This window comes from Talpa occidentalis, unplaced genomic scaffold (genome assembly GCF_014898055.3).
Source record: "Talpa occidentalis isolate TD23 unplaced genomic scaffold, MPIMG_talOcc4v2.1 talOcc4.4, whole genome shotgun sequence".
Classification (NCBI taxonomy): domain Eukaryota; kingdom Metazoa; phylum Chordata; class Mammalia; order Eulipotyphla; family Talpidae; genus Talpa; species Talpa occidentalis.
The window spans coordinates 138,344,817-138,370,840 of record NW_023604295.1 but is presented as its reverse complement, the minus strand read 5'-3'; the positions used below and the strand labels follow the sequence as shown (position 1 = coordinate 138,370,840).

The 26,024-nt window shown below is 37.4% G+C and overlaps 1 protein-coding gene across 2 annotated transcripts in view; it reads left to right on the top strand.

The window, feature by feature from the left end:
• The window catches only part of GPM6A (glycoprotein M6A), a 257,004-nt gene that overhangs the window by 469 nt on the left and 230,511 nt on the right, over positions 1-26,024 (top strand). The gene's annotated exons all lie outside the window — the stretch shown is intronic.

The following is a 26,024-nucleotide window of genomic DNA, read 5'->3' as shown; positions in this document are numbered from 1 at the left end:
TGGACACGGGGCGCCCTCGGGGCGAGGGGCGCGCCGGGCAGCTTGCGGGGGGCCGGGGCCCGGGCGGCGGTGCCGGGCTCCAGTGCGCCCCGGGCGCTGGGGCCAAGTCGGGGGGCTGGGGTGGTGTCCGCGCTTGGGGTAGCATTTGAGTCGTAAATAAAGACGGGGAGAGACCCCGGGAGTGGGACTAGGGAGGGGGCTCCGAGAAGATCGCTGTCTGCACGTGTCCCCGCTTCTCAGAGTGGCCTTTGGGGAGCAAGTGGAGATGGGGCGCAGCTGGAAACTTGGGCAAACTTGCAGCGCGTCCAGGCTTGAGTGGAAATGCTGGGGCGGGCGAGATGGGGTCCAGGTCCTGCCCGGGGCTCAACCCAGTGCGGTTTTTGCGCAAAGGGCTTGCAGTGGAGGCTCAAGGACGGCTGAGTCCCCCTAAACCAGCGCGGGGCGAGCGGCTGCTTGGAGGGAGCTCCAGGCGGGCTCGGGGCGCAGAGCCTGGGGCTGGGCGCGGTTCGGCTCTGCTGAAGTTTGGACTCTAGAGTCTGCGTCTTTGGAGAGGAGCGGCCGCCGCTCGGAGCCCCCCAGGAATGTGGTTTGTGGGGTGGAGGGTGTGAGGTCGCCCACCAGGACGGAGCCCCGGGAGCTGGGGCTGCAGGGGATGAGTTAGGAGCGCTGGGGAGGGCCGGGAGAGAAACCGCCGGGTCTTCCAGGCGGGGTGCGGGGTTCCCCGGGGGGACAGGCCGGTGCTGCTCCACGGTTACTGATTAGCGACCCGCCGGCGGCCGGGTTTACTATTCAGAGCCTGTCCACGCCTTTCTCCAGGCCAAGTCCACCCCGCCCCTCCCCCTCGCCCCTGCCTTGTCCTTTGTTGTGAGGGATTTCGTCAAGAGTGAAGGAGGCCTTTGGGGTGGACATGCTCGGGCTGCAATCCCCAAATTCCCACAGGCTCAAGGGTTAGGGGATGCTCTGACTGCTAATCGGTGCAGTTCATAGACACAGGCCAACTTAGGAGAAAGGCTGGGGACATTTTTGCCTATGAATGTTAGCTGTGAGCAAGACATTCGTAGTCTCTGCGTGCCGGACCCTGGAGGAGTTTTAGAAAGACCCATTTTTGGGGCTTTTAAATAAAACAGTGTTGAAACTGATCTCCAGGATGCAGTGTCTTTAAATGTTTTCTATAAGAAAAGGAGTATTTTCAAGCTGATCAGTCAAGATAAAACACTTTCCCAAGAGTGGCGGATTATATTTCAGGCTCTATTTTGTGTGTTTGTACTTGGGCACATAAGTTCTTGCTAGAGTAACACATGGGGGAAAAGTTATTATAAGTGGGAAGCCAAAATATTGGGTTAATGTAATGTATATATCACTCGAGTAAAAGTATTAAAATGCCACTAGAAAAGATGACATTGTTTTCTTTGTACTTGAATGGATTATCTGCAGAAGGTAAGAGGATGTCAACATTTTGAAGTTCCCTGCAACTGGGATTTTCAAACTATAATGAAAACAGCTACCATTGTATTTTACTTTGCTGACCTAGACTCCAATGATAGAAGACATCCTTGTGACTCAAAGGGGTGGTGTTAATGCCTGGCCTGTTGTGATAATCTTGGCTTGATTGCAAATATTTATGGGCTCTCTTTCTGATTTGTAATGTGACAGATCCCTAAACTTGGTCTCTTTCTGTCAGAAGTGGATTACCTACCTGTTTCCTAGTATAATCTCTAAACTTTGTCTCTGTCCGAAGTGGATTACCTATCTGTTTCCTAGTATAATAGAGATCAGCAAACACTTGTGCAGGTGTCAGATCGCTCCTAGGAGAAAGTAGGTAGAGGAAGCCAGGAAGAACTCAGAGTTCAGGAAAGTAAATAACAGGCAAGTAGTAATGGAGAGAGAGCCTGAAGCCAGGACTCAGGACAAATAGGAGGACCACTGAGCAGATGGGACAGATGAGAGCAAGAAGAAAGGAAATCTGAGCAGAAATTAGAGAGAAAACACTTGGTCACTTAAGGTCATTTTTCTCCTTTTTAACTTGCTTGCAAAAAACGCACAACACCATTACTTAGAACTGCTCTTATTTAGCTTTAGTGGGGAGAGAGGGTTTTTTGGTTGGCGTCCAAGTTGCCAGAATGAGGGGGCACAGGGAGCAGGGAATATGTGACATGCCAGCAAGCGGAATTCACTTTTTCTGGCATCCTGACAACTGAGTTTTATTATTTAAAGAAAGAAAATGGTGCTCTGGGGGTGAAGATAGCAATCATTTCTTGTTTGTCTCAGAAGAAGAAATGCGTACTCTAGCATGGTAGAAGAATGAGGGTAATTGGTTAATCAAATGTTTTGAATAATTTATAGTGATCATATCTATAATGCACAAGACTAAAAAAAAGTGATTTGTAAAGTAGGCAAATTGAGATTTTTGGCATCTCTTGTTGCTTTCTCCGTTGCATTTCTTTTCTTAGTGATGCCTTCAGCTTGTCTAGGTATTCAACAGGGATTTTCCTCTGTCCCAAACTGTTGCTGTCTAGAAAGAGCATGTTGAAATATTTCATACCAAAAGATGCATGACTGATTCTTTTCTAAATGTGTTGACATTGTAGTGTCAAGATTAACTTTGATAACCTACAAGGTCTCTAATTATTAAAGGTCAGGTTCCAGGGCTGAGATAGGTCAGGGATATTTTTCATATCTTCCCTAAGCACATCACTTACGTTTCTACTTGACCATATATACTTTATGAATATCCACTGTGAGACCATCAGTCTTTGTTTTATCTAAAAAATGATGCTGAATGTTCTGTAGTTCCACAGATATATTATGGAAAGTTTCATGGAGGGTGTGATAATGAACATGATTTGGAGGAATGCAAAGGATTTGGGAAGGAAATAGTTGTTTTAGTTAGAATAATGCCTTCCGTCTCAAAGTAGGAAGGTGAGTTTGGGGACGCAATAGAACAGGATGGGACTTGATTTTGGAAAAATTTCAAAAGCAGCCAGAGGAAATTAGAATTTATACAATAGAAAATGAGGCACCATGGAATGTTAGTCTTTGAGGAGGATTAATTGAGGGCTGTTGTTTAATAAAAAAGAAAAATTGGAACGGAGAAACTCAATTGTCACAACAATCGTGGAATGATATGACCATGATAGACCAGTTGAAGTGGAATAGTAGCCATAGTGGAAATGGAGATAAAAAGATGGATGAAAGGTAATGAATATACAATGATAATGAATAATGAATAGTGAATAATACAATAAAGATAATGAATAATACAATGACAAAAGATAACGCAAAAATCTATAAAATTTGGTATAAAAATTGAGCAAAGAGGAGAATGAATAAGAGATTTTCTCTGGTGATTTAAAAACTTGGAGATTGGGGAGATAATGCCCTTGGTAGAATATTTAAAGGATAAACCAGTGATTTATGTTCTGGATGTTTGAGATGGAAGACTCATTTCACATTTAAAAGCTTAAGAGGACATGGCTAGATATCGCCACACGAATGTTTAATAGGTTGGAAATACATACTTAGAATTTAATCAGAGAACAAGAACAGAAGTAAAATAAAGATTGGAGGTTAGAAGACTTCTGTGAGAGATAAATCTCTATAACGAATGATCTGTTTGAAGGTGAGAACATGGGGCGTACTGGTTGAGGGATAGAGAAGGAAAAGATCAACCCTGTAGGAAGAGGAACATCAACCACTACATACCCTAAAATTAGAAGAGTAAAAATGACATAGTAAACATTCAGTGTTAGAATTAGGAAACCATACATTTTGATAAGAGAAAAAAAAATCAGAAAGAACTATTTTGCTGTCATTAATTTTAGTAAAAAACACAGCTAAAGATCTATCTATATGCTTTTTTTGTAAGTCCAGGTAAAGAAATATCAGACATGGTAGTGTTTTTAACTTATTTATATTTTTAGGAGGAATATGACCCCCTGGAGACAATCAAGATTTGAAGGAGGAGAGGCAGATGATAATCCCAGATCCATCCCATATTTTGGGATGGATCCTGCAAATCTTGGGGATCCTGTTTTCTCTTGTTGGGCAAGAGTCTATAAATTGTTTAGTTCATATCTTGAGTTGGTAAAAGAGTTAAAAAAATGAAATGTCAGGAATTAAAGTTGAGCTATTTCCATTAAGCAAATCAAAAAACATTTTAGTGAAGCTAGACTACTAGTAAGACAAGAGTCCCTTGGCCTCTGTTATGTTATTTTACCTAGGAAATAATAATAAAAAAAATCTAATAGTCTGAACCTGAGTTAAGAACCCTAAACTCATACCCTGGCTATCTTCGTTGCATGACAGTGTGCCCCAAATCAGTGAATTAAAACTGTAATTCATTGTTACCTCTCATGGTTTGTGCACTGACAGCTGAGCCCAAAGTCACTTGCTGTGACCACAGTTATTCAAGGTCTCTGCCTTTGCAGTCCCATATAGGTTGGGAATTTGCCCATCTGATGACTTGATGGGGCTGATGGTCTAAGATGGCTCACACATAGCTGGTGGTTATTGCGGGCTATTGCCTGGGAGTTCATTTGGGGCTGTCCAAGCACTTGGGCTTTCTACAAAATGGCAGCTGAGTTCCAAGAGGGAGTAACCCCAAGTGTTGCAAGAAACTCGGGCAGGTGCTACAAGGATTTTTATGACCTAGCACCATAATTCCCATACCATCACTTTTGTTGTGTTCTGTTGGTTACAAAAATCATTAATGACAGTTGTATTCACATGGTGGGACCTTTGTTCGCTCTTGAGTATTTTATTCCCAGAAGAGATGTCTTACACCTTTGCTTCACAAATAGATATCATCAGGTTTACAGCTGAAAATTCCATGTAAGTTTTCTGAAACATGGTAAAGGACTGACTCTTCAATTAGAAATATGAAGAAATCTAGATCACCTTAAAATTTAACTGCAGAACATTTGACTGTGAACATTGATGACCGAGTGGAAGTGTGTTAGAATTTAAAGGCTGTTTTATTTTACTAAAAATTGAGTTTGTGGTATAAGTTGGAATTGTATGTCAATTGCAGAAATATTTTATTCAATATGCTCTTTCATTGTAAACTACTTTGCAGAGAACTGTTTAGAAGCTTGCTTTATTTTTCAGTAACGTGTTAATTGTACAAAATACATAATTTGAATTGTTATAGGTCAACTAAAAATTAGTATAGGCTTGACTATAACTTATTGTTTTGGAAGATACGTCATAAATTGAATACGTAAAATTCAACTAAACAAAACTTTCACATAAACCTCATTTTATTATTTTTAGCAGGAAAGCGTCAGACCTGTCATTCACTATTACACAAATATAGGTCTTTCTCCTAGACAATAGAAAAACAGAAAAATTAGGGTAAATGAGATGGGTTTAAAGTCAAGAACAGAATTAGTTTTAACCTAGAAACATAGAAGCCTTAAGAAAGAATTAGATCCGTACTGTGCTTCAACTTGCTTGATTGAGGTCATGCTATTTTCAACTGTTGGACAGGAGATAAGGAAATGAGGGTAAATAGTGTAAAAATCATAGGTACACTACACTGATTGAGCAAGCAAACAAAACTACATCTCAACAAGAAATAAAGGCTTGACTTAAGTAACCAGTATAACCAGAGAGTATAACCAAAGAGTCCAGTATAACCAAAGAGTCCAGAGGTCACATAGAAGAAAGGTAAAAATTCTGCTATTTTTTGTTATCATAACCCCTTACTATGTAGTTTTATTTTAATTCATCTCTGAAACTTTGTATGATGTATAAGATATGCCAAAACTATACAATAGCAAAATAAATATCTTGTCCTATTTTTTGTTTTTCATCTCAGAAGGACACAGTCCAAACTAAGTTATGCTGTAAATCAAGCTGTGGGAAGGAACTTGAAAAAAAAGATGGTTCCTTGGTATTTTACAAATAATTAGTAAGCCAAAAAGGGTAATAATTAAACCATAAATTATATTAAAAAACAATTTGAGAAGGATTAGTTTACAAAGCTGAAAGATGGTTCTTAAAATTGTCTGCTGTTTATTACTACTTTCTATTCAGAAGCCAACTGCTCAATTATATGATTATTAATAAATTGATCACTATTTTGCAGCTCAACTATTAAAGTCAAATTAACTTTCTTCTCAGGAACTCCTGTGCTACTTCCACATTACTTGTTTTTTTTTGAAGAAAGAGTTAGCAATCTTCTGATGTTTTTACAAAACATCTTGTTCCAGAATCTTTGGCTTATTGTCTAATTAGAATAAGTTAAAGAATAAGTTAAATACCAATTTTGGCATCCCTTTGGCATCCCTAAAATTCAAATTTAGAGTTTTGAGTCTGTGAACTGGACCTGCAATTTTAACACTGTCCAGCCAATTTGGATGCAGGACATCTGGGGCATACTTTGAGACTAGTTATTCCAGAATGCTTCTCTCCTTCATCAAGTTAACTGAACTTCTCATGACAACTGTTACTCCTTTACTTGTGTCTCTAACATATTACTTTTAATTTATAATCTGGCTCCTAGCTCTGGAAACATTACCTAGAGCTACATTTGGGGAGGAATGTTAAATTTTGTTTTCTTTTCACCAATAAACGCATTAAGTCTCTGTAGTTGATTCTCCTTACAAGTCACTCGATCTGATGGGCTGATATTATCCAGAGTGGCCTGAAATTCCCTCCTTGATAATTGCTAAAAACTTCCAGCCTCATGTTACAAGTATTGTTTATGTGCCTGTCACTCCCAAATCTGTTTGTCCAGCCTGGACTGTTACTTGGGGACTCTGGAATATACCCCATCTTGCTGATCTAATGTCATCACCTCTCAGTGTCCATACTATAGTTATATCATTGCAACCACTTTCCTTCCAATCCTCTCTCCCTCCTCCTGGACTTTAATGGTCTGATGGTCTTTCCACTGAGAGTTGCTGACCCTTTTTCACTCTCCCCAGAATCACCCTCACGTGATGGTTGAATACCCCAATCCAAGCACAGTTCTTACCATTGCATTTATCCTCTTTGACTATATCCTGCTTTTTTCTCTCATGCATTTTATGCCCTGTAATCAGAAGGCATCTACTCAGTCTTGGCAGTTTTTACCTTCAAGTGTTTGATCATGGTTAGTTTTAAATGAATTGACAGAGATAAAACATGTTTTGGTTAAATAATATTAGACTAGAAATCAGGAGATAATAGTTCTTGACATAACTTGGCTGTTATGGATATGTGTTACCTCTCCTCACATGTAAAATGAAGGACTTCACCTCTAAATGCCTATACTCTTATAAATAAATAAGGAAATCAGTCAATCAATCAATACAACACTGTGATCCTCACATTCAGACCAGATCATTGAAGAGTATGGTTTTCAGTAATGATTCTCAAAACTGCATTCTTAGTCATTTTTCTAGTTTCATCCCAGATTTTTAACAGAGAAGATTCCTAAATCTTCAAGCAAAGAGTTTGTGTGTCTTTCTTCACAGCCTTAGATATTATTTGTGTCCTCATCAAGTGAGGATAAAGAAACAGTTGAAACAAAACGAAACCGCATATATTTGCAGAAATTATCTGAGACTTCATTAAGTGGTAGTGTTTATGATTCATTATATATCATTAATAATATAGAATAATTATGCTGGTGTATTATTAATAAGGGAGGGAACTATATATTTTAACATATATAGACTTATATTTCTTATGCTGGTAGTATCCTAAACTTTTTTTTTTAAGATTTAGTTATTTATGCATACAAGGACTGGGGTACAGGCCAGAGTGTTTGGGGGGTGAGAGGATTCACCAGAGACAGAGTGGGGAAGAAAACAGGCAGACTGACTGAAATACACTGCAGCGGGGGAGATAGGAGATGCCTGCTGAGCCAAGTGTGTAGCTCCCTGGCCCGCCAGGGGATCGAACTCCTGTTGCAGAGGCTGTGGATAGCTTCACAGTGCTGTGCTTAACCCCTGGTGCCACCAGGGAACCCCGCATCCTAAACTTTTGTAGTACATTGTTATATGTTTGTGTGTGTGTGTGTTTGTGTGTGAATCTTGTTTCTGTGTTTTGTTCGCTTTCATTAATTTTTATATTTGAGTACATGATGGTGTCTTGTGGGGTTATGCTGAAACAGAAATTGTTTTGCAAGTCTTACAAATGGTATTTAAACCATTAACACTGTTTTCTGTTGGTGAAAAATACCATGACTAAATTCAAGTCTATAAACCCCAAACAAACATATGTTTTTAAAAAAGAAATATGAGGGCATAAAGAAGGAAATGATATGTGAAAATATACAAGTAAAATAGGACTGCTGGCTTATTCTTTCTGGGTATACTATTTTGTGTTTGCTGTTTTTTTTTTTTTTTATTAAAGAAAAAGGCACAAATAAGCAAAAGAGAAGTGCTTAAATAGAATTGTGCTTTCAAAATACTCTGATGACCGAACACAGTAATATATTTTCTCTAGTTGACATGCTCTGTTACTGAGATAAGTCCACTCTCTACTTCCTGTCTAGGCTTGAAGCACAGCTAACAAAATGAGCACTGGATATGAAGGGAGTTTTCTGACTTCCTGTTTTAGCTTTCTTTTTTTGTTTACTTTTACTAAATAATACAATAAGGACCAAAAATCATGAAAATAGGTACTAGCTATGTGAGACAAGGATATCCATTATTGGCACAATTTTGCATATTCTTTCCCTTCTAAAGAAACAATTAAAAAGAATGCAATTTTGCTTATTAATTATATATGAGAAAGTGAGTTCAGGATAACAAGTCTCTGGAGAGGAGTCTCTATTAAGGAAAGTGCATGATTTGTAATTAATTGTTTTCTTAGATATAAATGAACTTGAGATCACTAGAAAAATTAGTGATCTCAATTAGCTTCATTCATTTCAGAGCAATTATCATAATGGACTTCCCTTTACATAACATGATAAATCTAGCCTGACTTAAATAAATTGAGAGGTGAAGTGATACTCAACACGGTAGAGGTTAAACAAAATTAAAGATACCAACAATCAATCACGTATCTCCTTGCATTATCTTAAAAATAATTTTGTGGCAGCATCATTGTACCCCAGGCCACCAACACTTGCGTGGCAAACAAATACTTTGTCTTAAATATTGAAATCTGCCTCAAGAGTAGGTCTTCAGCACTCTCACCATTATAAAAAGCATAGCTATCTAAAGTAATGGAAGTTTCAGTTAACTTAATATAGGTGATCATTTCACAATGTATACATAGGTCATCACTTTATATGTTTTATGCTTTAATTGCATACAATCTTATTTTTCAATTACATGTTCATAAAGCTGAAATATCTAAGAAAATAAAAAATTAAACTAAAAAACCAGTATTCTTCTTCAGAAAGCAGTCTCTTAAATATGTTTTAATATTAACTTATTTGAATAAGTGTTCTTGTCAAGATCTAATACATGTCCACCCTGTTCTACTCATAGTGACATAGTGAAGGATGTAGAGTAAGTATAATTTCTGCTTCAAAAGGAATTACACATTGGGCCTCCCTGGTGGTGCAAGGGGTTAAGCACAGCACTGTAATGCTATATCCACAGCCTCCATGGGACAAGTTTGATCCCTGGCCAGTGAAGGAGCTACCCACATGGTGCAGCAGACCGCTCCTGTCTCACCCACTGCTTCCCTCAGTGGTGTATTTCAGTCATTCTGCCTGTTCTGCAACCCACTCTGTCTCTGGTGAATACTCCAGCCCCATGCACTTCTGGCCTGTATACCCCAGTTCTTGTATGCATAAATAAATAAATCTTAAAACAAAAACCAAAAGAAATTATGCATTAATTGGAGACATAAAAGTTGCAGATTTGCAAAGAATTAGATTAAATTTGGATTACTGAAAGCATTGGTCAAGCTTGAAAGTGGGGCTACAGCCGTAAAGACAAATTCCTGAATGAGGAACCCTGAAGAGAAACTGGATAGTCTGTGACCTTGCTAGGGCATGTGGAAGGGGGTGGTGGAGGGTGGGTGGAGACCCAGAAGAGCAGGAACAGAGATGGAGGTGGGATAAGCCTGGTCTGGGATCCATCTGAGTTGGTTTTCTCTCCAGCTCTCCTATGTGAAGGCTACTGATTGTCCACTCTCCATGAACCCTGGGATGGGCTATGGGACCACATCCTGATGGAAGTTTGCTTCTTTTATACCCAGGCCTTTCGTCTAATGAACTTCTCAGTTGATCCCTACTACCCACCCACTTCCTACTCACTCCCTTTCATTTGTAGACTACGTCATCCTCTCTTCTGTTCACTTACTGTATTCCCCAAGATCTTACAAACATTTCAGCCCTTTGGAACAACACTCTGAACTACCTCCCCTCAGCTTTGAATCCCGTAACTCCCCCTGGATTTTGTCATTTAGTGAGGGTTTCTGAATATGTAAATTAGAACCACTCAGGCTTGCACAATGCCAGAGGACCTTGTTCATGTCAGGTTGCACATACACTAGGGGGTTCCCTGTTAGGTAGGTCACAATTTGGAGCATGAGTTAGTGGTGAGCAATGTAGGGATTCTGTTGGTCACAGGGTCTTATTCTTGTGTTCCCTCATCCTGTTACTCTAATTCGACACCTTTGCATTGCCTTCACAGTCCTTAGTTCTTTATTCCATTTGTTTTCTTTCTACTCTAACCCATTATTACTTCCTTTGTATTCAGAGCTCCAGACACTCTTCTGCAAATATTCTTGGCTGTCTTGTCCAAAAAAAAAAAAAAAAAAAGTCTGGATTATTTTAGCAAATATGGGAGAAAGTCTTGATATAAGGACTTAAATAATGGTTCTATTGCATGATCATGCATTTGCAGCATTTCTGTCAGGGATGATAAGGATCTTGGCAGAGTTCATTACTGATATAATAGAAAGGAAGGAATTATGGAAGATAACAGCAACCAGAAGAAACTGATATTTCTGTTTTTAAAAATTTTGTTGAAGTAACTTTGGTTTCTAACATTATATAGGTTTAAGGTGTATAGAATTATAAATCAATAGCTGTAATACTAATCTTGGGGATACAAAGGAAATCATCCAGTAACCCTGTGGGATTTTCTAGACTGGCAAGAAATCAAATAGGCATCAGACAGATTGATTAGGAAAAAAAGTCAATAAGAAGTTTTAATACCGTATATCTCCTGTGTACATGGGAGAAATTCAGTGTGATTGAGTAACTAGCCCATGTGGCTTTAGATACCATTTTATTTATTTATTTATCTATTTATTTTTTAAAGATTTATTTATTTATTCATATAAGAGCTGGGGTATAGGCCAGAAATGTGGGGGGTGAGAGGATCCACCAGAGACAGAGTGGGGAGCAGAACAGGTGGATCTACTGAAATACACTGCTGACGGGAACAGCAGGCAAGACGACAGGAAAGGTCTGCTACGCCATGTGGGTCAGAAAATGTGTTAAGAAAATGTGTTATGTGTTAAGTGCTGATAAAAGATTGCAACAGAAAAATAGTTGTAATTATTTTGCCTTATGAATTTTCCCACTTTTTTCCTTGATGTAAGATTGACATGTTAGTTTCAGATGTACAGCAAATGACTTGACATTTGTGTATATTGAAAAATGAGCACTCCCTGGCTGGCTGGGATCCAGCTTGTGCTGCAGTGGCTGTGGATAGCTTCAGATTGCTGCGACTTAACCCCTTGTGCCACTAGGGAGGCCCTTTATAGTATTTGTTGTAACTTCTCTTTCATTTCTGATTTTATTTATTTGGATTTTTTCTTTTCCTTTGTGAGTCTGGCTTAAGTTTTTTTCTATTTTTTTTTTTTTATCATGGTTGGTATTCTGAGGAGAGAGAAGTCATGAACAAACAAACACAGACTAAAATTATTCACAATTTGAGCATTCGTCAATAACTTAAACACTGTATATCAAATTGTACATTATTAAATAGGAGGAGAATGATTTCCAGTTTCTATCAACCAAATGATTCAAGATTGTTTTATCCTTCTAATTTTTCAACAAATTGTTCCATTACTAACTGCTACCCTATGTGGTCCTCTGGATACTGCAAGAAGACGAACTTTCTAAATCAGAGTATTTAATAAGACTATACAACTGGCTTCCCTCTCTATCTAAATAAGAACCCCCAAACAAACTTTTAAGAGTCAGTTTTACATTAACTGCCATGAAATAATCAGAAATTTGTAAAAATTGCCCTAAAACGTAAGGCCATCCACTTAGTCATAAATGAAATGATTTAACATTTAATTATGGATTATAAATTCATAGACCCTTGTGAAGTTCAAACTAAATTTAAAAATTAAAGATTTGAAACATGTCAGAAAATGTGTTAAGTGCCGTTAATGAAAGGATTGCAACAAAAAAATAGTTGTAATTATTTTGCCTTATGAATTTTCCCACTTTTTTCATTGACGTAAGATTGACATGTTAGTTTCAGATGTACAGAAAATGACTTGACATTTGTATATATTGAAAAATGAGCACCACAAAAGCCTAGCTAATATCAGCTGCCATTCATAGTTAAAAATGATTTTTTCTTGTGATGAGAAACTTTTCACTCTTTTAGCAACTTGTCAATATGCAGTGCAGTGTTAACTATTGTCAGTATGCTATCCATTATTTCCCTATGACGTATTTATTTTATTACTGAAATGTTACAATTTTTTTCATATTTCTAATAGTTAATATGCATGATTGAATTGAGATGATGGGCAGAGAAGAAATATCATTTCTTTTAACACCTTAAATTTCACATTCTAACCATTAGGTCTTCCCAATTCTGGGGCTCTCTTCCATTTTATTTCTTTTTTGCCACCCTATTTTTCCCATTCTTATTCTCTCTTGGCTTTTAGTGTTCAAAATGATGGCTGAAGAAGGCTGTTGTCCTGTAGATGAAAGACTCATTCAGTTCTCTCTCATCATCCATGTAAAGGACTGACCCAAAACAACTTCATTAAAACAAAACACTACATAATTAAAATCAGCGCTCTGGTCAAGTGATTTTTTAAAAAACTGATTGGATATTTGTAACTATGTCTTTTCCTTTTCTATGGAAGCTTTCTGAAATTAATAGGTGGCACTATGTGCAGATGAATTTCGGAAGCTTTCTGGAATTAATAGGAGGTACTATGTGCAGATGAATTTCCAGTTGCAAATGTGTCCCGGGAGTATCTACCCACTCTCTCTGCTGCCAAGGTGAGCTTCCAGTTCTGCAAGGCCCACAGCATTAGGGTATAAGCTGTTGGCTTTCTTCAAGTTGAGTTCTTCTGTCTTTGTCACTAGCTTTCTTCCTCTGTTCCAGTGGCTGTAGCTCACTGTTCGTTTATTGGCTGTTTAGTATGAAAAAACATCTAGCCTTTTTTCACTGACAACGAATCAGAGTAATGAGTCTGCCCATTACGGTACACTGGGTATAATCTTTGGGTGTTAGACTTTTGGCTGGTTTTACTGCACTTCACTGTCCTGGAAGTTTGAGAAATCTGATTGCTTTGTTGGTGTTGTTTTCCTGTTCGTATTAGAGCTTGCCAAACCTTTTGTCATGCATCTTTACAACCATGACAGCTTCTAGGTCAAATTTTAGTTTTGATCACTGCATCCTTAGAAGTAATGCTAAGGACTAAAATAGCTATTTCCTTCTCAGTGATTGCAATAGAGGCTTATTAGCTACATGCTGCTTGTTGAAGTCATGGCAACAGGTCTTAGGTCTTACTATCTTTAAGGCATCTCAATTAAGTTTCTTTAGTCTTTGAATGTATAACTACAAAAAGTTTGATCTCCAAGAGAAAATGAATCTGTTTTACTGGAGGACAATTTTAAAAGTTAATTGAGCATTTTTCCCCTAATATTCATTTATGAACTAAGCTAGAAATTATTTGGACTCTTTTATTTAATCTTTCAGTTTTCATAATTAGACTTTCAATGGACTTAATCTTTTAATTTTAAAATCATTAATTGCCAAGTTGTTGGTTGCTATTGCTTAGGCTACTAAGCTAAACATACTTGGCAATAACAAAAAGTGCATTGAAGTTGCACTAGTGGCAACAAATGGTCAAGTTTTAGTTTCCACAGACTTAAGACTTTTATAGTCAAAAATATTGTCTTGAAAAGAGCCATGGTAATTTTAATTTAAAATAGGTTTGGCAAGGTAATCTTACTGTTTTGTATTGAATTCTATTACTACATAAACTATGAATAAAGGGATTTTTCACCTCTTTTTGCAACTCACAAGTAACTCTAATTTCTCCCTAGATATACTTTTTTTTTTTTTTAAGATTTGTTTATTTATGCATACAAGAGCTGGGATACAGGCCAGAGGTGTGGGGGTCGGTGAGAGGATTCACCACAGACAGAGTGGGGAACCAGAATAGGCAGACTGACTGAAATACAATGCTGAGGGGAGCAGCAGGTGAGTCAGGAGAGGTCTGCTGCGCATGTGGGTGAGCTCTCTGACTGGCCAGGATAGAACACGTGCTTCAGTGGCTGCGGATAGCTTCATGGGTTGCGTCTTAACCCTTGTGCCACCAGGGAGGCCCCATAAAGATTCTTTTTGAGGCATAAATTTATCAAGTTTAGACTTCTCCAAGACAGTTTAATGGTGGTAAAAATTAATTTTATTTGACTATAAATCAACTTGAACAAAATTTTATATTCTCCTATTCATTCACTTGTAAGCAAATCTGAACAACTCATCCTTCCTTAGCAAATTTTTGGCACTTTCATTGCATTTTTTAATTTAGAAAAGTTTCTTCAATTCCTAGACTCATTGTTTTGAAAAAATAATCTAACATCCTTAAGCTTCCGTTATTTTATTTTATTTGTTATTTCTTGATAGGATGATAGTAATATGTACTTCCTGGAGTTGTTAGGATGAACAAATGGGGAACGAACATAAAATAGTTTTAACAAAGTGCCTGATCAAGCGATAATATTTGTGCACTCACATAAGCAATTGATTTTGAAAGTATATTTGTCACAACTAAATCCTCACTATTAATATTGTTTTGATCTATCATATAAGAAACTATCTGTGAGTATAAGATACATTTCAGTCTGATTTGATTGAGTTTCAAAATCAATGCACACTGTAGTCATATTTTCTTAGTAAACTAATAAACTTGATTAGATACGGCTTTTTTAATAGAAAATATTATTAGGAATAAGCTAGAATATGAAGCAAGACACTGTTGAAAAGGATGCTTTAAGGATGATCTTAAAAATCAGAACCTGTGCAGTCTTCCTACGTAGTTTGTCAAGCAATTTTTGAACTTATTTGCTAGAGAGAGCCTATTTAGTGTTATATGTCGCCATTATTAAAATGATACCTGATGTAGTGATAAGCAATAGAAGTTAAAAAATATAGCAAAAACCACAGTTGTTTGTATGGTCAGTGTGGACAGAAAAATGTAGTTAAAATTCCTCTTAAAATGTCATAAAGGCTTTCTAGAGGCAGTCTAGGGCTAAGTCATAAAACTTGAAAATGCTTCTTCTGGCAGAATAAAGGAATTCTAACCAGAGGAGTAATATGAATGAAATACTGATGTGAAAAAAGCATGAAGTGGTCAATGAATTGATGCGGGAGGTTTGTATGGAAAGGAAGACTGAAGATATAAACCAGAGACAGATTAGGGGATCTTGATTGATAAGCTGGAAAATTGGCTTTTAGTGTAGTAAGTATGGGAGCTATTGCTGACTAGTAAGGAGATAAGATGCTTAGACATTTATTTTATTTAGATTATTCTGTAGCACTGAAGATGAAAAATAGAAGTGGGCATTTGGAAAAAATAAGAAAGTATAAATAATTTTAAAGAATAGAGGTAAAAATAGAAGATCTACTTATGTCTAGTTAATACTTACTGGAATGGAAGGATAGCTAAAGTTCTGAAGTTTCATTTTTAATGTTTAAAGGAAAAAATCCATGTGATCATCTCAATAGGTCCACATTCAGTAAAATTTACTATTAATTCACGGAAAAAACTGTAAGCAAATGAGGGAACAGAAGAGGAAGTCTGCAAGTTGATCTAGGATATCCTGCAGAAACTTGTAAGTAACAATATATTTAATGGTGAAACACTAAAAGCTTTTCCAATCAAGTTAAAAAGAAGACAAAAGCTTTTCCAGTAAAGTTAGAAAGAGGACAGGGTACTTACCATTATTATTCAACATTACCTGAGATGTCCTAACCAATGGAATCAGAAAGGAAAAAAAAAATGAGTGGGAGGATTAGAACGAAAGAGGCAAATCTGTTAATAGTCGAGATTGTATACTTATCTATGTGTAAATTAAAGAGAGTCTACAATTCAAATAACGAGATACTTGCAAGGTTCCTTGGCATAAAATCAATTTATATATATCTATATCTATCTGTCTATCTATCTATCTATCTATCTATCTATCTATCTATCTATCTATCTATCTATCTATCTATCTAAAATCAAGAACATACTCCTGTGCTCAGAATACCAGAATGAGGGGAATTAAAAATCCAACAGCCTTCCGAATTTAGAAAGGTAATTATTATATTCCATTGAAACCAATTCAATTGTTAATATTCAGATAGTAAATTTATTTAGAAAGAGAATTCACACATTTACTAGAATAATCCAATTATTAGAATTCAGTTTAAAAGTGGAAGACACTAGAAAGCCTGTGGCAGAAAGTAAACTGCATAGATAGTCATGGCTTAAGTCCTACTATAATATTCATAACAACTTTAGTGAATTTGAATAATCTTACTATGATGGAGAAACCTCAGTTGTTTTTTTTTTTTAAATTTTGTAAAATTATGATAAGGTTTTGTTATTTTAGGTTTTGTTGTCTCAATAAAAGGTAAATCAATTATCTTACACAGTTGATGCTCAAAATTAACTATTATAAATTTTTATTGGATAAAATAATTCTGCTAATTATAGTTTGGAGAAAAAGGTAAATCAGATAACATAATAGTCAATAGAATGGATTACATAGGAGCAGCAATAAGATTTGCAGAGAGAGATGGTTATGTTAGTTATATAAATGTATATTATACTAATGATTATATTAGTATAACCATCATTAGTAGTAAATATGAATTATTACTATTATTTATTTGGGGTCAATATAATAACAAGGAGAATAAAGTTATTTATTGCATATTCATTTTTGGAGATTACATATCTATTCTGGTTGCATTTAGCAGCTAGACTGGTAACATTTCTTTTCTTTATCCTATCCCTCTATGTGAACTTCTGCTCTGAGCTATAAGTTATATTTCAAAAACTCGGGAGCTCCACAAATAAAGATTTAATAGGCTTGATATTTATTCTTGGTTGTGGTTTAGAATTAGATTCCTGAACTTAAGAACAGAATAATTGACTGAGGTGACGTGGTAATTTTTGCTTATTCCATAGCATCTGGAAAAGATTTGTTTAAATAACCTCTTTGGCAGTATTGTGATTAAATATTCAGCAGTATAGATTGGTGCTTGCTTGAAAAACAAATCATTAGTTCATGGAATTGAAATAGAGTTGAGGTAGCTTTTGATGTTAGTAAGCTTATACTTTATGAAGCTGTAGTTAATTTTTACATTTTTTTTAATGATGGCAAAATTCATTTTGAGACAGGAGAGGTCTGCTGCACCATGTGGGTATCTCCCCGGCCGGCCAGGATGGAACCTGCACTGCAGAGGCTGCAGATAACTACACAGTGCTGTGCCCAACTGCCTGTGCCACCTGGAAGGCCCTGAAAATAAATTTATTCTAAAATATATTGATTTTAAAGTATCAGAAAGATTATAGAAAAGTATTATGAAAGTATACAATTTTAATATAATTTTGGTTAGGTAATAAGAAAATAGATAATTAAATAAACATCACATTTTTATAGCATTTGGTTGTACTAAAATTGTAGACTAAAGTGTAATAAGGTGGGACACTTGATTTTCAGTAATTAAAATAACTAGTATGATTTATCGTTCATAAGTTCATTTTAAAAAAGAGTAAGAAGCACTATTAACCTTATGTAATAGTTGGATTTGTCTAATGTGTGCCTTACTTTCTTTGCAGGACTGTGGGCAAAGCATTTTGAGAGATTTTCTTGCATTACAGAAATGTCTTTGATATAAAAATTCTCAAATGCATATAAAATTCCAAAAAATATTGTTGTTTAATGCCCAATCATAGTTATAATTTTTACATTATTGTAGCAATTCTTTCTTGGTGAAAACTAAATTTTCTTTAAATACTTGGTTTCAACCAAATAAGTATGTATTTTAATATTGAAGGGCAAATAATTGGGAGCAGTGGTTAAACATTTATTGGATTTTTTTTCCTGTAAGGTTTCCAGAATTTCAATATGCATAACTTTTGTCTTCAATTGATAATTTTAGACTTTATATGAACCATTATGAAATAGATGAAATTGGATTAGGACTGCACCTTTCTAAGATTGAATGTGTTATAGCTCTATGGTTTGCAGTATGAAAGTTATCAATCCTTAGTGTACATTGAAATCACCTGGCAAGAGCTTCAAACTAGTCATATCTGGCCTTCCCAGAGAGATGCAGTTTCCATTGATTCATAATATAGTCCAGATAATGGGGTTTTGAAAGAGCTTGTGCTTGGATTCAATAAGGCAGCGAAGAGTGAAACCACGGGAGTTGGACTTTAGGGTCTTTTATTGTTGTATTATTCATTTGTTTGGGATAGACTAACTGTTGTAAAAAATAATACCTACATCTCAGTGGCTCACACAATATAGATTTCTTTCTCCCTTACATCAAAATCCAATGTAAGTGTGGGGAGGGAGTGTGGAGGTGATTGGCAAGGAGACCAAACCCTTTCATCCCTGAAAGGCTTTAGAATTTTCTGTATGGGGTCCCTGGTGGTGCAGCAGGTTGAGCGCAGCGCTGTGAAGCTGTTTGCGGGTTCTATCCCGGCCGGCTGGCGAGAATCCCACATGGCGCAGCAGACCTCACCTGCCGTGCGTGCTACTCCCCTCAGCAGTGTATTTCAGTCAGTCTGCCTGTTCTGCTCCCCTCTCTGGCTCTGGTGAATTCTCTCACCCTCCCGGTCTTCTGACTGTACCCAGTGCTTGTATAAATAAATAAATAAATCTTAAAAAAAATATTTATTTTCACATGGCCACAGGATTTGGATTAAAGATTTGAAGTTGACAGCAAGAAAAGAAGGAGCATATGGTGAACTTATGAAGGGTTATTTGGTTTGCACATGAAAGTGGAATATTGAACTGAGGTGTTCAGGAACTCAGAATGGTGGAAGAGAAGCTCTGTCATACTTTCTGCACTTTAAACACCAATTACCAGAATTTCCACTTTTCTTTTGGTCTTTGTGTCAGTGCATCACACAGATATTCAACCTGGTTTTATACACTTTACTTTTCAGTATCTGTCGATCGACTCATTGAAAGGTTGCTCATAATTAGAGAATTATTATTTTTTTAAAGATTTATTTATTTATGCATGTAAGAGCTGGGGTATAGGCCAGAGATGTGGTGGGTGAGAGGATCCAGTAGAGACAGAGTGGGGAAAAGAACAGGCTGCCTGACTGAAGTACACTGCTGAGGGGAGCAGCGGGCGAGATAGGGAAGGTCTGCTGCGCCATGTGGGTTTCTCTCTGGCTGGCTGGGGATCGAACTTGTGCTGCAGAGGCTGTGGATTGCTTCATAGTGCGGTGCTTAATCCCTTGCACCAGCAGGGAGGCCCATATAGATAGAATTTTTGAGATTTTCTTAATTTCTCATATGAGTATTGTCTTCTATAAATAAAAGTTTTGAGTCACAAAGCTATTTCTGTGGGGTTTCTATTTGGAACAGGGCTAATTTATTGCTGCTCTCTGATAGTGGGAAGAATATAGTATATGTCCATTCACCAGGAATGTCTAAGGGTTTGAGCAGCTGCCATGTTCCCTGCCTCCTGTTACATGCAGCCACCCTGGATTCTTACTGAGAACTGGGTGTGGAGCTGAGTGGCCCGGTGAAGCTTTTACACAGAAGGCAGGTGGGCTTAGGAGGGCTCGTTTTTCCTGCTTTGATTTGCTCCCAAAGACTTGGAAAGAGAGGCATGGAGGAGAGACATATGGAGACACTTGAAAGAGACTTGTGGTTGAGACACATTGGGAGATTGATGACTGCAGCCATTATCTTGATATGGTATCTCCTGTTGTTCCAGCTCCATGGGAAAAGCCTCACGGTACTTTGGACTTGTGGTCAGCTTTTGGGCCTCAGAGATGCTAGTGTGGTCTGACCCTGTTTGGCTAGACGATTGCTTCAAGGAAATGGTTAGTTTTGGAAGTTTTATTGGGAAACTATTTTTTTTAAAGATTTATTTATGTATTTATTTATACAAGCACTGGGTACAGTCAGAAGCGCGGGAAGGTGAGAGAATTCACCAGAGTCAGAGCGGAGAGTAGAACAGAGTGACCAAGTACACTGCTGAGGGGAGCAGTGGGGGCGGCAGGAGGGGTCTGCGCGCCATGTGGGACCTGCCGGCGGCCGGGGATCGAACCCGTGCTGCAGAGTCTGGGGGCAGCTTCGCAGTCCAGCGCTCAACCGCTGCGCCACCGGGGAGGCCCCGGGATACTATTTTAGGAATATACTGCTTTTCCTCTCTCTGTTAATGATCGTCCACACTGAAAGTCTGCATCCTTGAAGCAGCAATGGCAAGGCTCCATTTTAGAGCATGTACCCCTTAAGTTTGGGGTCTCTGGGTGCCCCTTGTTCATGACTTAACATAAACTTCTAGTAGGTATGAAGAGTTTAGGTAAATTAAAACCCATATTCTAAGATATTATAAAGAGCAATAAATTTTTTTCTCCCTTATTCTATACTTAAGACCCTGAAATAGTTTATTTTAATAATATTTCTGCTCATGAGAGAGTGCTAAATAAAAATGATGCAAACATTTGGTTTCATATGGATATTTTAAAGCACTGTAGGAAGAGTCAATATAAAAATTGATTTTCAAATCAGTAGTCTTGTCATTTGTAAATCTGACTTTGATGAATTCATCTGTCAGAGATGTGATTTCTTTTGGACACTAATTGTTCAAACTATTCTAAAATCTATTTCTTTGATTTTCCCATTATTTATTCAAAGAGTAGAATATTATTTTTAGCATTTCAATGAGTAGCATGAGTATTAGCATATTAGTCTATTAGTTTGCAGAATATTTAGATAAATTTTAAAAAAAGCCAGATAGTCTTCAGTGGCTTAATTATGTAAATGCACCTATAATTCTTACATCTAACCATGTTTGCAAATGCAGGATTGCATATTTGTTTTATTTCTCTGGATTTATTTAATTCTGTAATTTTTATTTAAGTCTGGCATTTCTGTTTGTTGGCTGTGCAGCTGGTATGATTTATTTGAATCCTCTCAATTGCAATTGCTTTATGTGGGCCGCTCTGCCTTTCTTGACTGATGGTGAGAATGGTAGGATCTATATGACCACCATAGCAGTGGCAGATTGGTTTAGTAGTTTTATACACTTTACTTTTCATTACCTGTTGATTGACTCATTGAAAAGCTGCTCATGTAGAAAGAGAACTATTGAGTTTGTCTTAACTTCTTATATTGTGTTGTATAAATATAAATTTTGAGTTACAAAGCTATTTCTGTGGGGCTTTTATTTAAAACAAGGCTAATTCATTGCTGCTGATAGTGGGAAGGATATAATATGTGTCCATTCACCAGGAACATCTAAGTGTTTGAAGAGTTACCATGTTCCTTGCTTCCTCTTACATGCAGCCCCCTTGGAGTCCTCCTGGGAACTAGGGGCAGTAATCTCTAACACCATTATAGATTACCATTCATCTGTGTACTCACTATGCAGTGTCAAGTCTCTAAGGTTCTTAGCTACTCATCTTGTAAACCTCCACTTAATGGGAATGCATGGTGCATGTCACTAGTTCTGAATCACAGGGATATGCTCTAGTGTTTGGTTTATTTAACAGTTGTCAAGTTTTAACATGAAAAACTGGTTTAAAAGACTATATATATCAAGCACTAACAATGAGTTAGCAAAAAATAGTGAAAAAACTCAATCTAAAGACATCATAAAATGATTTATTGAAACTGTATAAGTCTGTGAATAGGAAGACAGTCTAAATCACTTAATTTTCAAATGCAAATATAATATTTTAATTCCCAGCACACAGAAAAGGCTTCAAAGCAACTGTTACCATGGTTTTACAAAGAAAAGTCTTCTATTTCTACCTCAGTGAATGGATAAAAATCATTTAAAATTATCTCAGCACCTTTTATATAGAAGTGAATTTAGTCTGATTTTAGTATAGTTTATTTTCCTGGTGGTTAACCAGTAAAGTATTTTTCAAGACTAACTTTCTGTATATCTCATTATATCACTTTATCTTGATTAATCTCTTTGTTGACTAACAGTAAACCTTCATCTATGCCTCATTAAATGATCAAATAGTAAATGGATGCAATAAGAATTTTTAATGTGCTTAAATATTTTGTGAAGAGTTAGCTAGGAACTGCTAGAGGTATTAGCCCAATGCCAAGAAGTTCAGATTTTTGTTGTTGTTTGTCTATTCATTTACTTAGTAAATAAATGTTCATCAGATGCCTACTCTATCTACTATGTACGAGGCACTCGGCCAGTTGGTGAAAATATTAGATGATGGAGATAAACATGGTTAGTGATAACACACATAATTCATAAACCACTGGAAGAGAAAAACAAGTAGATAATTTCAACTCAGGCATTGGTATTTGGCAGGATCCTGAGATAAATATTACTCGCCCAAGTTTGGATGGAAGACAAACGCTCTGGCAGATGGAGTTCAAAATGTTAGCTCTGTTTGTACTGATAAAGATTCTGGAGAAAAGATTTTAGCTGGCCTAACCAAGGAGACTTAGTTGGAAGACTTCGAGTCAGCAGGAGCTAGGGTCACTTTCCAGAACGTCAGCCTCCATCATGACGTGGAAGAGCAGAGAATGCAGACACTTTTGGTCTGGTGTATCATGGACATGAGTGAAGGCTAAAAGTGGAGATTTGAAAGATTAGGAATTTTATGGAAATCAAAGTAATTTTGATTGGCTAGTAGTCAAAGACAGTTGTCTGGAGAAAAATAGGAAGCATATGATTCAGGTCATGTTAAACAACTTTCATTTTATCCTAAGAGCAGCGTGGAACCATTGAGCGATTTTGACAGTTGACATGGTCAGATGACTTTTTATTTATTTTTATTTTTTGAAAGACGTTCTGGAAAGTGACCCTAGTTCCTGCTGACTCGAAGTCTTCCAACTAAGTCCCCTTGGATAGGCCAGCTAAAATCTTTTATTTATGCATAAAGAACTGGGGTGTAGGCCAGAAGGGGTTGAGAGGATTCACCAGAGACAGAGCAGGGAACAGAACGGGCAGATTGACTGAAATATACTGCTGAGGGGAGCAGCTGGTGAGGCAGGAGAGGTCTACTGTGCCATGTGGGTAGCTCCCTACCTGGCCTGAGGATCGAACTAGTGCTGCAGAGGCTGAAGATTGCTTCATAGTGCTGTGCTTAACCCCTTGCGCCACCAAGGAGACCTGCTCATATTACTTTTTAAATGTCGTCTAGAAAGTGTGCAAGGTGGGTCTGAAAGGGTCAAACAGAATGAGGTACCTACTCAACAGGTCGTTTTCATTATGGATGTTAGTGGGGATACTGCTTGGGCGGGAATCATACGTGTTTGAGTGGATAGGCTGGACAACATTACCACTTCTTTCCAGGCCCTTAGTCATTTCACTGCTCATTAACACCTCCACCAAGAGGGTGGACAAAGGAGTTGAATCAGATCTTTTAATGTTCTTTCAGAACAGCTATCCTGAAGAATGCTTAATAATTTTTTTTAATTGCAATTAATAGTGTCAGTGTGGTTTGGGATTAACTGAAAATTTCCTTGATTCATCTTGTCTCAGGATCTCATTAACATGTATGATTGAGTCGGGAATGATTTTTAATTATTTAGTTGACCCTTTTAATTACCTCATGTTGCCTGTGATAGTTGTAAGCTTTCTGCAATTTTTAAATTTTATCACATCAAAAGAGTCACAGCTTCAGTAAGATGGTCCTACTGAAAACAACAGCAAAGCTGTTCTTAAGTTTTGTGAAGTTCATTTCAGCATTAGATGAAAAGCTAAATCATTTTGTGGATCATGCTATTCCTCAAAGAATGATCTCTCCCTCATTTTGTAAACTGTGTTGAATTGGATTACTTTTGTTTTGAAGACCAAGAGTAGACCTAGCCCATTGCCTTAAAGCCTACTCTTTATATATTATCTAATCCTTCACCTGACTTTAGAAGCTATTGTGTCTGCAAAGTTAAATCCTCTTTTATTTTTCCATGTTTATTACTTGTCTGGTTTCATATTTTACCTCTTTTTGAGATGGGTACTTAAGCACAATTTTCAAAAAACTTCTTATTTGTTTGTTTGTTTGTTTGTTTGTTCATGCATACAAGAACTGGGGTGTAGGTCAGATATGTGGAGTGGGGAGTGAGAGGATTCACCAGCAACAGAATGGGGAGCAGAACAGGTAGATCCACTGAAATACACTGCTGAGGGGAGCAGCGGGGAGGCAGGAGAGGTCTGCTGCGCCCATGTGGGTAGCTCCCTGGCCAGGGATCAAACTCATACTGCAGTGGCTGTTGATAGCTTCACAATGCCGAGACTTTAACCGCCATGCCACCAGAGAGGCCCACAAATTTTGTTTTCATTGATACAGCACTGTAGTTGTATCGTTAATAGTCACGGATGATAGTTCTGTGATCACTCATTCATTCATTCTACTAACATTTAATGAGCACTCAATATTGTACAGGGTGGTTTACTGCCCTGTGAACCCAAAGGTGAGACTATATTTCAGCGATGGTGGTAGATCTAGCTGCTCATGATAAATATGAAGAGATAGCTGCCATCACACGATAGAGACAGGAGTAACTAATATTCCCTTTATTATCAAGGAAGAAAACTTTGGATAAAGATTTAAAGAATACAAAAAAGTGTGTTAAGCCACAAAAAGTAAGGATGATCATGCAGAAGTATTAATACTTGCTAAAAAGCAATAACATCAAGATATCCAGAAATAAAGGTATTAGAACAGCCCTGTTGTCTTATTTTTCTTTGTTTTATCAAGGTTCATTTTATTTATTTTTTTAAAGATTTGTTTTATTTATGTATATAAGAACTGGGGTCTAGGCTAGAGGTACATATTTACATATTTGTGTGTGAGAGAGTGTGTGTGTGTGTGAGAGAGGATTCACCAGAGATAGCATGGGGAGCAGAACAGGTGGATCTACTGAAACACACTGCTGAAGGGAGCAGCCAGTGAGACTGAAGAGATCTCTGCAACATGTGGGTCAGTTCCCTGGCTGGGGATCGAACTCATGCCACAGTAGCTGGTGCTAGCCCTGAGGCTTTAACCCCTGCACCACCAGGGAGGCTCTCAAGGATCATTTTAAATTTTAGAGTATATACTATACATGTACATCCTAGAGCTGTCAATTATCTTTGATGACCGGATGCCAAAATCCCTTCACTTTATAGTGTGGAGCCTGAAGCCCAGGGGAGGGAAGGACTTGTCATATTCTTAGTGACCCTGTGATGAATCTAAGTAGTATTTTTATATTCTTATTTTCTGTTTTGCATTTGTGGATCTGTAGGAATAGTTCTGAAGTTTTAGCTTAAACTCTGGTGAGGACAGGGGTGTTATCAGGGAGGTTGTCAGCTCCAGTTTTGTGGGGATATTCGGTATCATCCTTAATCAGAACCCTTCACTCCACAGTGTATTTATCTCCGAATATGACATTGAGCTCAGGCGTATTATTTAGAGTTTATAGAGAAGTGTGTATAGACTATGGTTTTCAGTCCCACAGCTCAAAGTAAAAGCTCTTTAGAAGAGTGGTGATCTTTTCAAATTTTCTAGTGTGGGCAAAAAAAAATGTCCTGAAGGAAATAAAGTTACAGTGTGTGAGAGGTTTGGAGCAGGAGATTCAGGCCCCAGAAGATTTCTTTTTTTTTTTCAATTTTTTTCAAATTTTTCTTTAAAGACTTCAGGCCAGAGGCATGGGA